Source organism: Pan paniscus, chromosome 21, assembly GCF_029289425.2.
Source record: "Pan paniscus chromosome 21, NHGRI_mPanPan1-v2.0_pri, whole genome shotgun sequence".
NCBI lineage: Eukaryota > Metazoa > Chordata > Mammalia > Primates > Hominidae > Pan > Pan paniscus.
The window spans coordinates 806,881-822,434 of NC_073270.2; the positions used below are offsets into that span (position 1 = coordinate 806,881).

Here is a 15,554-nt window from a genome sequence, read left to right on the forward strand (position 1 = left end):
ACAAGATACAGAAAATTACCTTAAAAGACCAAATCTAAGAATTATTGGTGTTCAAGAGAAAGTTGAGCAAGAGTGAGGGGTAGAAAAAAGCTTACTCAATAAATAATAACAGAAAACTTTCCAAAATATGAGAAAAATATCCAGGCAGAGGAAGGTCAGAAAACACTAAACAGATTTGACCCAAATAAAACTACACCCAAGGCATATAATAATAAAACTCTCAAAGGTCAAGGACAAAAAGAGGATACTAAAAGCAGCAAGAAAAAAGGAGGATATAACATACAAAGAAACTCCACTTCAGTTGGCAACACACTTCTCAATGGAAACCATAAGTCAGGAGGAAGTGGAATGATATTTTCAAAGTGCTGAAAGAAAAAACCCCAAAAAACCCTGCTATCCTCAAATACTTTATCCAGCAAACAGCAGAAATATCCTTCAAGTATGAAGGAGAGATAGTCTTTTTCTGACAGAAAAAGCTAAGAGAATTTACCACTACTAGATCTGTCTTACAAGAAATGTTAAAGATGGTTCTTCAATCTGAAATGAAAAAACATTAATGTGCAAAAAGAAAACATTTGAAGGTATAAAACCTACGGGTAACCTCAAGTATAGAAACCTCCAGAATATTCAAATACTGTAATTGTCATGTGCAGTCCACCCATAAGTTACCCATAATTCTAGTATGACACCTAGAAGACAAATCTATCAAAAATCCTAACAGCTACAGCAACCTGTTAAGAGATAGGCAATATCAAAATACGTAAATTCAGACCAACAAAAGTCAAAATGTCAGGGCATGGAATTAAAGATGGAGGGTTGTTTTAAAGTTTTTTATTTATTCTTTTTTTTTGTGATCTAAGACAGGGATCTCCAACTCCTGAGCCATGGACCAGTACTGGTCCGTGGCATGTTAGGAACCAGGTCACACAGCACTGCCTGCTCCACCTCCTGTCAGATCATTAGCATCATAGATTCTCATAAGAGTGCAAACCCTATTGTGAACTGCAAGTGCGAAGGATCTAGGTTGAGCGTTCCTTATGAGGATCTAATGCCTGATGATCTGAGGTAGAACAGTTTCATCCTAAAACCATCCCCACTGCCCGATCTATGGAAAAATTGTCTTCCATGAAACTGGTCCCTGGTGCCAAAACAGACTGGGGACTGCTTATCTAAGATAAGCTGTCATCTCTTTAAAATAACTTGTTATATCTATAAGATGTTTTCTATAAGCCTCATGGTAACCACAATGTAAAAACCTATAATAAACACACTAAAAAAAACCCCAACAAATTAAAACATAGTTCCAGAGAAAGACACTGAACCATAAAGGATGACAGGAAGAAAGGAGGAGAAGAGTTACAAAACAACCAGAATACAAGAAACAAAACGGTAATTCTCCATTCAGAAATTTATCAGAGAAATTTAACAAAGAGACATTATTCAAAAAATCAAACAGAAATCTTAGAACTGATTAATACATTTGATGGACTGAAATTCAGCTCCCAAGTATATAAAGCAAACATTAATAGATACAAAGAGAGAGAGAGAGATTGTAATACAATAATAGTGGAGGACATCAAATACCCCACTTTCACCAATGAACAGATCATCTAGACAGAAAATTAACAAAGAAACCACTGTATCAAACTACACATCGGATCAAATAGGTCCAACTGATATTTATAAAACACTTCACTCAACTATTCAGAATACACGTTTCATCAGTACATGGAACATTCCCCAAAATAAACCATATTTTAGGCCACAAAACAAGTCTCAACAAATTTTTAAAAGTAGAAATCATATCAAGTATCCTTTCTGACCACAATGGAATAAAACTAGATATCAATAACAAGAGGAATTTTGGGCTGGGTGTGGTGGCTCATGCCTGTAATCCCAGTACTTTGGGAGGCTGAGGTGGGTGGATCATCTGATGTCAGGAGTTCGGGACCAGCCTGACCAACATGGCAAAACCCTGTCTCATTAAAAATGCAAAAATTAGCTGGATGTGGTGGTGTACACCTGTAATCCCAGCTACTTGGGAGGCTGAGGCAGGAGAATCACTTGAACCCAGGAGGTGGAGGTTGCAGATTGCACCACTGCACTCCAGCCTGGATGACAGAGGGAGACTCCATCTCAAAAAAAAAAAAAAAAAACACCTTTGGAAATTAAACAAAAACATGGAAATTAAACAACATGCTCCTGAATAAACAATGAGTTGATGAAGAAATAAGAACATTTAAAAATTTCTCAAAACAAATAAAAATGGAAACACAACATATCAAAATCTATGGGATACAGTAAACACAGTACTAAGAGGGAGGTTTATAGCAATAAACATCTACATCAAAAAAGTTGAAAGACTTCCAAAAGACAACCTAATAATGGAGCATCTCAAGGAACTAGAAAAGCAAGACCAAGCCAAACCCAAATTTACTAGGAGAAAGGAAATAATAAAGATCAGAGCAAAAATAAATGAAATTGAGATTAAAACATTACTGAAGATCAACAAAACAAGTTTAGTTAAAAAAAAAACTGACAAAACTTTAGCAGGACTAACTAAAAAGAGAGGACCCAAATAAATAAAATCAGAAACAAAAAAGATACAAAACAACAGAGACCATGGGAGTACAAAGAATCATTAGAGACAATTGCCAACAAATTGAAAAATCTAGAAGATACATTCCTGGAAATATACAACCAAAATTGAACCACGAAGAAAGAGAAAACCTCGACAAACCAATAGCAAGTAATAAGATCAAAGCTATAATTAAAAGTCTCCTATCAAAGAAAAGTCCAGGATCTGATGAATTCTATTAAACATTTCAAGAAAAACTATAATAATTCTACTCAAACTCTTCAAAAAAAAAAAATTGAAGAGGAAGGAATGCTCAAACTCATCCTGCAAGGCGGGCATTACCCTGATACCAAAACGAGATAAGGCCACAAAAAAAAAAAAAAAAAAGACAACAATAGGCTAATTTCACTGAGGAACACAGATAGAAAAATCCTCAACAAAAAATATTAACAAACTGAATTCAGCAAGATATTAAAAAGATCATTCAACATTATCAAGTGGGATTCATCCCAGGGATGAAAAGATGGTTCAGCATATGCAAATCAATAAATGTGATACACATTAACAGAACCAAGAACAAAAACCATATGATCATTTCAGTAAGTGCTGAAAAGTATTCAATAAAATTCAATATCCCTTTTGATAAAAACCCTCAACAAACCGGGTACAGAGGAAACATACCTCAAAATAATAAAGGCCATATATGACAAATCCACAGCCGACATCATACCAAACAGGGAAAACCTAAAAGGCTTTCCACTAAGATCTGGAACAAGACAAGGGTGTGCACTTTCACTACTTTCATTCAACATAAAGTGGAAGTCCTGGCCAGTTAGTCAAGAAAAATAAATAAAGGTGTTCATACTGGAAAGAAAGAAGTCAAATTCGCTTTGAATGTAGATGACAGGATCTTCTATTTTTAAAAACCAAAAAACTATTAGAAGTAATAAGTGAATTCAGTAAAGTTGCAGGATACAAAGCCAACATACAAAATTCAGTAGCATTTATATATACCAATAGTGAACAATCTGAAAAAGAAAGAAAGCAATCTAATTTATCGTATCTACACAGAATGTAAAATACCCAGGAATATTTTGTTTTTTTTTTGAGACAGGGTTTTGCTCTGTCACCCAGGTTTGCAGTCTGTCACCAGTGCAGTGAGCACTGCAGTCTTGATTTCTTGGTCTCAAGCGATCCTCTGACTTCAGCCTCCCAAGTAGCTGCAACCACAGGCACATGCCACCACGTCTGGCTAATATTTTGATTTTGTTTTAGAGATGAGGTCACACTATGCTGCCCAGGCTGGCCTCAAACTCCTGGACTCAAGCAATTCTCCCGCTTTGGCCTCTCGAAGTGTTGGGATTGCAGGTGTCAGCCACTGTGCCTGGCCCCTGAGAATCAATTTAACCAAAGCTGTGAAAGATCTTTACAAGGATCACTATAAAAAACTGATTAAATAAATAGAAGATGAATCAAAAAATGGAAAAGATATTATTCCATGCTCATGGATTGAAAGAATATTGTTAAAATGACAATCCTACCCAAAGCAGTTTACTGATTCAATGTAATCCCTATCAAAATACCAACAATATTCCCCATAGAAATAGAGCAGACAATCCTAAATTTTATATGGAACCACAAATAACCAAAGCAATCTTGAGCAAAAAGAGCAAAGCTGGAGGCCTCACACTACTTGACTTAAAAATATACTACAAGGCTATAGTAGCCAGATCAGCACGGTACTGGCATAAAAAACAGACACAGACACCGACTGAACAGAATAGTGAACCCAGATATAAATCCATGCCATTTGCAGCCAACTAATTTTTGGCAGAGGTGCCAACAATATGCAACAGGGAAAGGACAGTCTCTTCAATAAATGGCACTGGGAAAACTGGACAACTATATGTAGAAGAATGAAACTAGACCTCTATCTCTCACCATGTACAAATATCAAATACAAATGGATTTAGACTTAAATCTAACACCTGAAATTATAAAACTACTAAAAGAAAACATTGGGGAAATGCTCCAGGACATTGGTCTGGGCAAAAATTTTTTGTTGAAGTTCTCAAAAGCATAGGCAACAAAAACAAAAATGGACAAATGGGATTACATCAAGCTGAAAAGCTTCTGCACAGCAAAGGAAACAGTCAAACAAGGTGAAGAAACAACCCATAGAATAAGAGAAAGTATTTGCAAACTACCCATCTGACAAGATAAATAACCAGAATATATAAGGAGCTCAAACAACTCAATAGCAAAAAGTCATTAATCTGATTTTAAAAAGGGCAAAAGGCCTGAACAGGTATTTCTCAACAGAGAACAAATGAACAAAGGGTATAAGAAATGCTCAACATCAGTAATTATCCAGAAAATGCAAATCAAAACCACAATGAGATATAATCTCACCCCAATTAGAATAGCTTTTATCAAAAAAGACAGGGAATAACATGCTGGTGAGGATGCAGAGAAAGAAAAATCCTCACACATTGTTGGGGGGAATGTAAATTAGTACAGCCACTATAGAAAACAGTTCAGAGGTTCCTCAAAAATGTAAAAGTAGAATACTATATGATCCAGCAATTCCACTACTGAGTATTTATCTAAAAGAAAGAAAACCAATATATTGAAGAGAGATTTGTACTTGCATGTTTATTGCAGCACTATTCATAATAGACAAAATATGGAATCAACCTAAGTGTCCATCAATGGATGAATAAAGAAAATGTGGAGGCCAAGGCAGGTGGATCGCTTGAGTCCAGGAGTTTGAGACTAGCCTGGACAACATAGCAGGACTCTGTCTCTACAAAATAATAATAAATATTTAAAAAGAAAGTGTGGTAAAAATACACAATAGAATATTATCCAGCCATAAAAAGAATTAAATCCTGTCATTTGGAGCAAGATGGATGAAACTGGGGGTCATTATGTTCAGTGAAACAAGCAAAGCACAGAAAGACAATGTTGCATGTTCTCACTCATATGTGGGAGCTACAAAAGTGAATCTCATGAAGATAGAGAGTAGACTAGTGGTTACCGGAGGCTGGGAAGGGTAGCGGGGATGGGGAATGAAGAGCAGTAGATTAATGGGTACAAATACACTTAGAAGAAATAAGACTTGGTGTTCGATAGATCAGTAGGACAACTACAGTTAACATTAATCAAGTGTAAAGATCTCATGAAAACTCACTATTACAAGAACAGAATCAGGTTAACTGCCCCCATGATTCAATTACCTCCCATCGAGTCCCTCCCACAACACACGAGATTATGGGAACTACAATTCAAGATGAGATCTGGGTGAGGATACAGCCAAACCATACGACCTTATTTGAAGAGTTCCCATGACAGCATCTGCCTCCTTGTGTCCCAAAGTGGGCATGAGTGTGTTCAACCTTCCTAGAAACCTTCACTGCTCATCCATTCTACATCATGAAAGTAAACATTAGTATCTTTCCAAGAGTGTACACAAGGGCTGCACTGCCAAGGAACAGGTTAAAACCATCTCAGAGCCTGCAAATGCTTTCAGAATCCCGTGCTGGCTCTGCTCCAGCTGGGTCTGAGACCCACACAGCTTCCTGAACATTTACAGATAACTGACACTTGCAAAGTTTCTTTCCAAGAAACTGTCTATGGTGAAGGTTTATCAGATCATGAAAACCTAGGCCAAAAATCAGCTGTTCTGCTACAAAAGAAAGCAGCAATAGATAGTCTAAAGAAGAGCATCAGAATGAAAATCAGAATGATTAAACTTTCTCTTTTTCAGTTAACCAACTTTATGTTTCTTCCTGACTTGGGAGGAAAATAATTTTATGACTCGGTATAGGTACATTAAAACAGTATTTACTGATTTGCTTTCATTTGTTTGTAATAGATTTAGGGAAAACAGACCCTGGCAGACACCTAAACCTTGACTTTATAAATATGACTGTGTTAGTGGGGTCTTGCTCTTACTGAGCAAGCATTCCTACTGCTGGTAGTTTCAACTAAAACATCAGTGCTTTTACCTATTTAAGCATTAAAGAACAACAATGTAGTAGCCACAGATATAAGTTAGTTTAGTATGATTTGAAAGGCTTTCTGTTCATTTATTTATTTTAAATGTACAGTTCTCATTTATTTTCTGCTTAGCAAAAATTTTTCCTTTAATTCCACTGAGATTGGATTCTTGTATGACCTTCTCTGATCAACTCTTAAATTGATGAATATTGTAAATGACAAGCTCAAGTGTGCCTGGGACTGTCACTAAGTAAAAGGGGGACATGTAACACATCCTCAGATTCATTTTTTTCTGAAAATAAGTTTTACTTAAATAAGGGTTTAGGCCTGGCGTGGTGGCTCGCGCCTGTAATCCTAGGACTTTGGGAGGCCAAGGTGGGTGGATCACCTGAGGTCAGGAGTTTGAGACCAACCTGGCCAACAAGGTGAAACCCCATCTCTACTAAAAATACAAAAATTAGCCAGGCGTGGTGGCGGGTGCCTGTAATCCCAGCTACTCGGGAGACTGAGGCAGGAGAATCACTTGAACCCAGGAGGCAGAGATTGCAGTGAGCTGAGATCGCGCCACTGCACTCCAGCCTGGGCGACAGAGCAAGACCCTGTCTCAAAAAAAAAAAAAAAAAAAATTAATTTTTGTATAAGGTGTAAGGAAGGGATGCAGTTTCAGCTTTCTAAATATAGCTAGCCAGTTTTCCCAGCCCCACTTATTAAACAGGGAATGCTTTCTTCATTTCTTGTGTTTGTCAGGTTTGTCAAAGATCAGATGGTTGTAGATGTGTGGTGTTATTTCTGAGGCCTCTGTTCCATTCCATTAGTGTCTATCTCTGTTTTGCTACCAGTACCATGCTGTTTTGGTTACTGAAGCCTTGTAGCATAGTTTAAAGTCAGGTAGCATGATGCCTCCAGCTTTGTTCTTTTTGCTTAGGACTGTCTTGGCAATGCGGGCTCTTTTTTGGTTCCATATGAACTTTAAAGTAGTTTTTCCCAATTCTGTGAAGAAAGTCATTGGTAGCTTGATGGGGATGGCACTGAATCTATAAATTACCTTGGGCAGTATGGTCATTTTCACAATATTGATTCTTCCTATTCATAAGCATGGAATGTTCTTCCATTTGTCTGTGTCCTCTTTTATTTTGTTGAGCAGTGGTTTGTACTTCTCCTTGAAGAGGTCCTTCACATCCCTTGTAAGTTGGATTCCTAGGTATTTTATTCTCTTTGAAGCAATTGTGAATGGGAGTTCACTCATGATTTGGCTTCTACCCATCTGACAAAGGGCTAATATCCAGATTCTACAAAGAACTTAAACAAATTTACAAGAAAAAATCAAACAACCCCATCAAAAAGTGGGCAAATGATATGAACAGACACTTCTCAAAAGAAGACATTTATGCTTTGTTCTAAAGCATCTGCTTGAGCTCTTCCTCGAGTCAGCCCACCTTGGCTCAATGGCATGCCTACCTGCAGCCACACCCCAGCCTCTGCTCTGTGATCTCCTCTAGGAGTTGGCCCTTGATGGAAATTTCCTCTTTAAATCCAAACGACCTTATCCAAATCTCACATTTCACATTTCTTCACGCTCACATTTCTCAGGCTCCTAACACCCACCTGATTTGATAAGAGTCATGTAAAGAAACCACATCTGGGGGGAAATGTCCACCTTTCACTTCCCAAGTCTCTCCCTAGAGTACCAGTGAAATTGACTAATGGCTTTGCAGATAAAGGGACTCCAGATGATGTTATGAATTTTTCTGAAGTCATTATGAAAGCAAAAAAACAGCCACAATAATGATAAATTGGGGTTGAGATGTTAATTGTTAAAGAAAGTAGCCGGTGTTATATTAGTAACAAAGGAGTCCACTTTCACAAATCTCTCCTCTGTCCTCTCATGCCAGTGCACAGGTATATCAAAGAGCAATTCTTTTTGCTCAGGATGTTTCTCTTATTTCACTTTTGTTGCTTTTGGCTGAACTACTAAACAGGTTATAAAATGAACAAATGCTCACAATATGCGCACAAATCACATTATATGTTTTAATGGGATGTGTGGGCAATACAAAGTCAAACCCCTATTATCAGAAGTAGTGGTAGGGATAAACATTTCAGGTCTGTTCGGGGGTTTGAGGCTTTTGGCCAGCATACAGAGACACAGATGTGTTATAAAAGAAACTCTGTATTTTCCCAGAAAGATAATTTTTCTAAAGAGATGGGACTTCTAGGGTCCTATATGTGTTCTATGGAAGCACCTAACAGAGGGAACAATGAATTTTCATGTGTTTTAGAGGGTATTAATCAAAAAGTACGGATCAAAAGGCAATAGGGGCTGGGCATGGTGGCTCACGCCTATAATCCCAGCACTTTGAGAGGCTGAGGCAGGAGGATTGCTTGAGTCCTGGAGTTTGAGACCAGCCTAGGCAGCAAAATGAGACCTTGTCTCTACAAAAAATAAAAATAAAAAATTAGCCAGGTAGGGTGGTGCATGTCTGTTTTCCCAGCTACTTGGGAGGCTGAGATGGGAGGATCACTTGAGCCTGGAAGTTCATTGTAGTGAGCTGTGATTGTGCCACTGCCCTCCAGCCTAGGCAACAGACGGACCCCTTCCCCACCCCAAAAAAAGTAGGTCTATTCCTAGGTCATAACTGAAAGGCTCAATATATTAATACATATTTTTAAAAAGCTAAAGAAAATTAACAATAATTATTTACAAAGTAATCTGAAAAACTATAAAATAGAGATATGTGAGGTTCACACAGCAGAGTCCTCTGGAAGCTCTGAGGGACTCTGAAATGTGAATATACACAGCAAGAAAGCACCCCTGCCTCACTAGCATCCACATGTGGAAGACGGGGCCTGAGCACAGCCACTGCCCAACATTTAGCCCTTAATGTGGAAGCACAGGAGACTACTCATGAGAATCCACTGCCTATGCTTCACTCTCTTATCCATAAAGCCCCATCGCCATGACAGTAATAGCTAACTTCATTGAACGCATACTGTGGACTGGCACTGCTCTAAGCACTATATATATATATATATATATAACCTAATTTAATCCTCAGTATGAGACCCCATGCTATGGTTTGAATGTATATCCCCTTCAAAATTTCTGTTGAAACTTCATCCCTAGTGTGGCAGTATCTAGAGGTGGGGGCTTTAAGAAGGGATTTGGTCATGAGGACTCTGACCTCATGAATGGATTAACTCATTCATGGATTAGTGGATTAATGAGTTACCATGGGAGTGGGTCTGGTGGCTTTATAAGAGGAGGAAGAGAGACCTGAGCTAGCATGCTCAGCCCCCTCACCCCCTGTACTACCTTGGGACTCTGCAGAGTCCTCAACAGTAAGAAGGCTCTCACCTGTTATGCCCCTGGACCTTGGACTTCTCAGCCTCCATAACTGTAAGAAATGAATTCCTTTTCTTCATAAATTACCAAGTTTCAGGTATTCTGTTATAAGAAACCAAAAATAGACTAAGACACCCTGGGAAGTTAGGTAAACAGCCCAAGGTCATAAAGTCAGAAGGCAGAGGAGTTAGAATTCAACCCCAGGTAGTCTGAATGCAGAGGCCAATAAAGGTCAGCGAGTTCCATGTCCCACTTCGTACATGAGCTCATTTGAGTACACTGGCAGACATAAATGCTTGCTTTTCTTAAACTACATTCCCTGTCTCTCCCTCCCACCCCAAAATATAGGTAGTAGAATCTGTGTGAGACAATCTTTATGAACAATGTCATCATGATATTAAAACACTCCCCAGCTCTATCCTTGAGATTCACGCTGAAGCCACGGACCTCCCTGAATCTAGCAGAACACCTTACACAGAGAATATTAACACATTTTGTTGGCACTGAAGTTTGCTAAAGGAAAAGGGAACATGGAAGGGAAGATGAGCTCCATCAGGGATATCCAGTACCATGCAGTGTGCTTGGCACACAAAAGGGGCTAAAAAAGGTTTTTTGGAAAATGGAAATGTTAGAGGTAGGCAAGGTGGGGAGGAAGGGAAGATAAGAAAAGAAGGAAGGAAGGAAGGAGGGAGAAGGGAAGGAGAAGCGAAGGGAAGGAGGGAGGAACAGAGATGGAGGGAAAGGGTGGGAAGAAGGAAGAAAGGGATAAAGAGGAGAGGATGAGAAAGAAGGACAGATGACTACTTGAGCACATGCAAAGGTCAGAGGCAAGAACCACTGTTCCAATTTGAATACCACTGTCAGTTATTAGTGAGTCTCAGAGTATTTGCAGGGGTAGGAGGAGGTAAGAAGAAGGTCCTGAATTCCCCCTCCAGAACTGCACCCCAATGGACTCACCTAGATCATACCCCTTTGCCATCAATTGGGTCCTAATTACTGCAGTTACTCTTTCTGGAAGGAAAAAAGAAAGATCTTGCTTTGGAGGACAAATATATCCATTCTTAGTCATTTAGTTTGGGAAGGAATGACCCTCCTCCTAGCTCTACCTAATGAGGGGAAGGAGGCTTAAGACTGTCAGTCTATCCCATCGTCTATAGCCCCAGAGAATCAATGAGCCAGAGAAAGTACAAACCCCAACCAAAGTCAAGACTTGAGTTGATGTTTTCAGTTTCTTCTTGGAAAGAAAAGCTTTGTCTTCCATCTTCATAGACAAGCTGGTGTAAGAGCATGGGGTCTAGAAATCCTGCAGACACTTGCTATCTGGACCAGACAGTCAGAGGCTCAGAGCCTAGGGATAAGAGTGATACCATCTAAGGCAAAGCAGACAAGAGGGAATACCAGGTCAAATGGTAGTATCACGTGAGCTGCTGGATCACGGTTCACCTGAGGCCAATCTACTTCAGTTATGTGGGCCAACACATTCCTTTTGCTATTTAGGCCCCATTTCAGCTAGTTTTCTCTAATTTGCTGCACAAAGATCCCAAGTGATATGATCTCTCTGTGAGTCCTGGTGGATCTTGCATTCTTAAATACAGGCATCAACTTACAAGGAGTTTTCCCTCATGCCAGAATATAAACCACCAATGCCATCAGGGACTCTAAAAGAACTTGGAACTCCAAATGACAAATTTAATCGTCAGGCAGCAACTTGATCAGAGATGAGATGACTGGATTCCCAGGTCTGGATTCCGCCCTCACCTGTGTAGGGCATATAGATAGGGCTGACAAGATTTGTTTTCATTTTTTCCTAGGCTCGGGCATCTCATATCCAACTGCTAACACATTATTTACTAGAGGATCTCATTGTACTTAATCGATATCTTTTATGTTTCTGGTCATCAGTGTTGTCTATCTCAGATTTAAAACTTAGGCTGGGTGCAGTAGCTCACACCTCTAATCCCAGCACTTTGGGAGGCCAAGGTGGGTGGATCACTTGAGGCCAGGAGTTAAAAACCAGCCTGGCCAACATGGCAAAACCCTGTCTCTAGTAAAAATACAAAAAAATTAGCCAGGCATTTTGTCACATGCCTGTAATCCCAGCTACTCGGGAGGCTGAGGCATGAGAATTGCTTGAATCTAGGAGGCAGAGGTTGCAGTGAGCCGAGACTGCACCACTGCACTCCAGCCTGGGCAACACAGCAAGACTTCATCTCCAAAACAAAACAAAACAAAACAAAACAACCTCTAGAAGGAATCATACCTGCTTAACCCACTTTACCCAGAATATAAGGGAGAAAAGCTGCTGAAGCCTAATAAATACTTTTTAATGCAGCTGCTGCTGATGATCTTCAAGCAGATCCTGAGGCAAAGATGTAAATTTCCAACCTTACCTTGAACTACGGTCAACATTTTCCTGGAAGTCTTAAGTTAAAGCCAGGACTGCTTCTTTCAGAGTTTTACTAAACAGTAGTGATATTCAACGTCAAAATTACAGACGTATGGGGTTGAAATTAATTCTGCTTATCTGATGTTATCTACCACCTTGGGGGTAATACATGTCTCTCTCCCTACCCCCACCCCTACCCCCACACCAACCCACACGAATGACTTTCACTCGGAGTATAATCAGAACTTTTCCTGCCCTCACAAATAAGGAATAGTGAAGAGATTATGAGGCTTGAGCCAGATAATCTGGTACCAATATTGACTAATTTATTCTGTGTGACCTTGGGCAATTATTTAACGTCTCATCATCATATTTTTCTGTAAATACAATGTCAATAATAGTGCCTGCCTCAAATACTTCTGAAGGTTTGTATGACAATCAAACAACATACTATATAACATAGTGGTCCCCAACCTTTTTGGCACCAGGGACCAGTTTCGTGGAAGACAATTTTTCCACAGACTGGGGGAGGGGGATGATTTGGGGATGATTCGAGAACATTCCATTTATTGTGCACTTTATTTCTATTATTATTACGTTGTAATATATACTGAAATAATTATACAACACACCATAATGTAGAATCAGTGGGAGCCCTGAGCTTGTTTTCCTGAAACTAGATGGTTCCCATCTGGAGATGATGGGAGACAGTGACAGATCATCAGGCATTAGATTCTCATAAGGAGCATGCAACCTAGACTCCTCACATGCACAGTTCACAGTAGGATTTGCTCTCCTATGAGAATCTAATGCTGCCACCGATCTGACAGTAGGTGGCACTCATGCAGTAATGCTCACTCACCTGCTATGTGGCCTGGGGTTGGGGATCTCTGCTGTAATAGAGTTCACTTGTAAATAAAAATGCTTTCCTGAGCACACAAAACTTTCAGGCAGCATCTTGATTCACCCTGCACATCTATCTTAGATACTATCTTTCCCTCAGCATGACAGGTAAAGTGAAATCAGTGATATTTAGCAAGCATTTAAGCAGTATTTCAATAGACCCAGCTCAACACTACCCTAGAAAGTTGAAGCTGAAATCCATTTTAAAACTTTTTTGGTGGGGAGAGCTACAAAATACATTTTGAAATATAAAGCACACACAAGAACTGCAATGCTCTTTCACTCCAGAAGTACCTTCAGGCCTAAGATGACTTAACATTATCCTCCTTCATTTTAAAACGTTGTCAAGCACCAAACTTCTCTGGTGGCTTGACAGAGCATATGATTGAGAGTTAGGCCGGGCTAAACTACCTTCCTTATATCTTTTATATCACCAGTAAATTTGACTAATGACTGATATCTGAGAACCTCCAACTCTGTAAGTTATGTCTTTTCCAAAGACAAGATTGCAGGCCATATATTTATGTCCTGGTTCAAACAAAAAGGAAAGCAGTAAACAGTGAGTCCAGAGACAATTCAACTCACCTGAACCTAACCAATGTTTACTGGTGGTCTAGTAAATACAAACCTCTATGCTGGGAACTAGAGTCATTCAAAGAGAGCAATGATTCTTGCCCCTAGTCAGAAAAGAAGTTCCAAGAGAGATGCTTTGTTTTATTTTTAAATAAAGAGTTTGATTATTTTTATCACCTTTATCAAGGTATAGTTTATATAAAATAAAATTCATTACTTCTTTTTTTTTTTTTTTTTTGAGAAGGAGTCTCACTCTGTCACCCAGGCTGGAGTGCAGTGGCAGGATCTCAGCTCACTGCAAGCTCTGCCTCCCAGGTTTAAGCGATTCTCATGCCTCAGCCTCCCAAGTAGCTGGGATTACAAGCCTGCGCCACCACACCCAGCTAATTTTTGCATTTTTAGTAGAGACAGGGGCTTCGCCATGTTAGCCAGGCTGGTCTTGAACTCCTGACCTCAAGTGATCCTCCTGCCTCAGCCTCCCAAAGTGCTGGGATTACAGGTGTGAGCCACTGCGCCCAGCCAAAATTCATCACTTCTAAGTGTACAGTTTCATGAGCCTTGACAAATATATACACACACACACACACACACATACATATATATATATAGCTGTGTAACTACCACTGTAATCAAGATAGGGAACATTTTTATCAGCTCAAAACATATACCTCATGCCTCTTTGCAGTAATCAATGGGATTGATTTTTAAATTGAATAAATATTTTAAGTCACAAGGAATAAAAGAGAGAGGTTATTTAACCAAATGTAGCCTCGGAAGACCAAAATTGAGATTACAAAGGCAGGCCATGAAGTTAATGTTCCCGTTGGAGAACAACAGCACGCCACATGTTCGAGACTGGGTGGCACTGAGACTGGATGGCATTGAAACCCCAGTTTAAAGTAGCCTTGAATCCCTAATCAGACAGGGCGATTCTAAGGAGCTTCTTTCAGTATTGGATCCATCCACCACTGGTCAAAGTGACTTGTTTAGACCAAGAAGGGCCACATCGGTGGGAGGGCTGAAAATAGGCTGCTGGACACCCTAAATAATGACAATGCCCTTCCCGAGACAGAATCTGAGTATGAAAGAGTCCTCACAAATACAGCAGATAAAAGAGAGCTGACTTCCAAAAAAGGTTCGTCTTTCAGTTCTCATGGGAGAGTGATGACGACCATATATTTTAGCACTTGGGTTACTTAACATTCATCTAAGTGTTTTTCTGACTAACTCAGATAGCAGAAACCCAAGATGGGTCAGAAAAATTGAATAAAAGATGATGCATCCAGCATTTCCAAGAGGATTTAGCCACTATCTCCAAATCTCCTACAGTTTATAGTCTTAAGTGTTAACAATTTATTCCTCTCACTCTAGCCAGTTAATACATAAATGCTTTTTACTACCTACAGGCCTGAGATCACTTTCCCATTAGACACCAACTCTTAGAAACACACAATTACAGACTTGAACCAGTCTCAGCATCCTTTCCAGTAGGTCAACACACAAACCATAAAGGAAGGCCACCTTATGCGTCTTGTAAATGCCTTGGTAGTGAATCCAGTCCTCATTCAATTTGCCAGGGCAGGGAATAAACAACCTTGCGCTTAAGTTCAGGCTGTGGGGAGTTTTTCATTATCGACTAGGAAATAACTACAATGCAGTTGCTTCCTTTCATCTCACATTGATTAAGCTGTATTTGCTAAGAGCGTCAGTACCCACATATCATTACTAAAAATCCAACTCATTACAAACTCACCTAAATGTAAATGAAA

At 39.4% G+C, this 15,554-nt stretch overlaps 1 protein-coding gene across 8 annotated transcripts in view; it reads right to left on the reverse strand.

Moving 5' to 3' along the window:
• Positions 1–15,554, reverse strand: part of LOC129394899 (phosphoglucomutase-like protein 5) — a 72,871-nt gene that overhangs the window by 13,592 nt on the left and 43,725 nt on the right. The window contains exons 7-9 of one of the 8 annotated variants that reach the window (XR_008622282.2): positions 11,116–11,293; positions 10,881–10,934; positions 9,936–10,025 (exon numbers count right to left, since the gene is read on the reverse strand). The exons of 5 other annotated variants lie outside the window; for them this stretch is intronic. The gene's annotated coding sequence lies outside the window, so the exon portion shown is untranslated. The remainder of the gene's footprint in view (positions 1–9,935; positions 10,026–10,880; positions 10,935–11,115; positions 11,294–15,554) is intronic. 2 more of the 8 variants (XR_008622284.2, XR_008622283.2) reach the window with 2 other exon arrangements.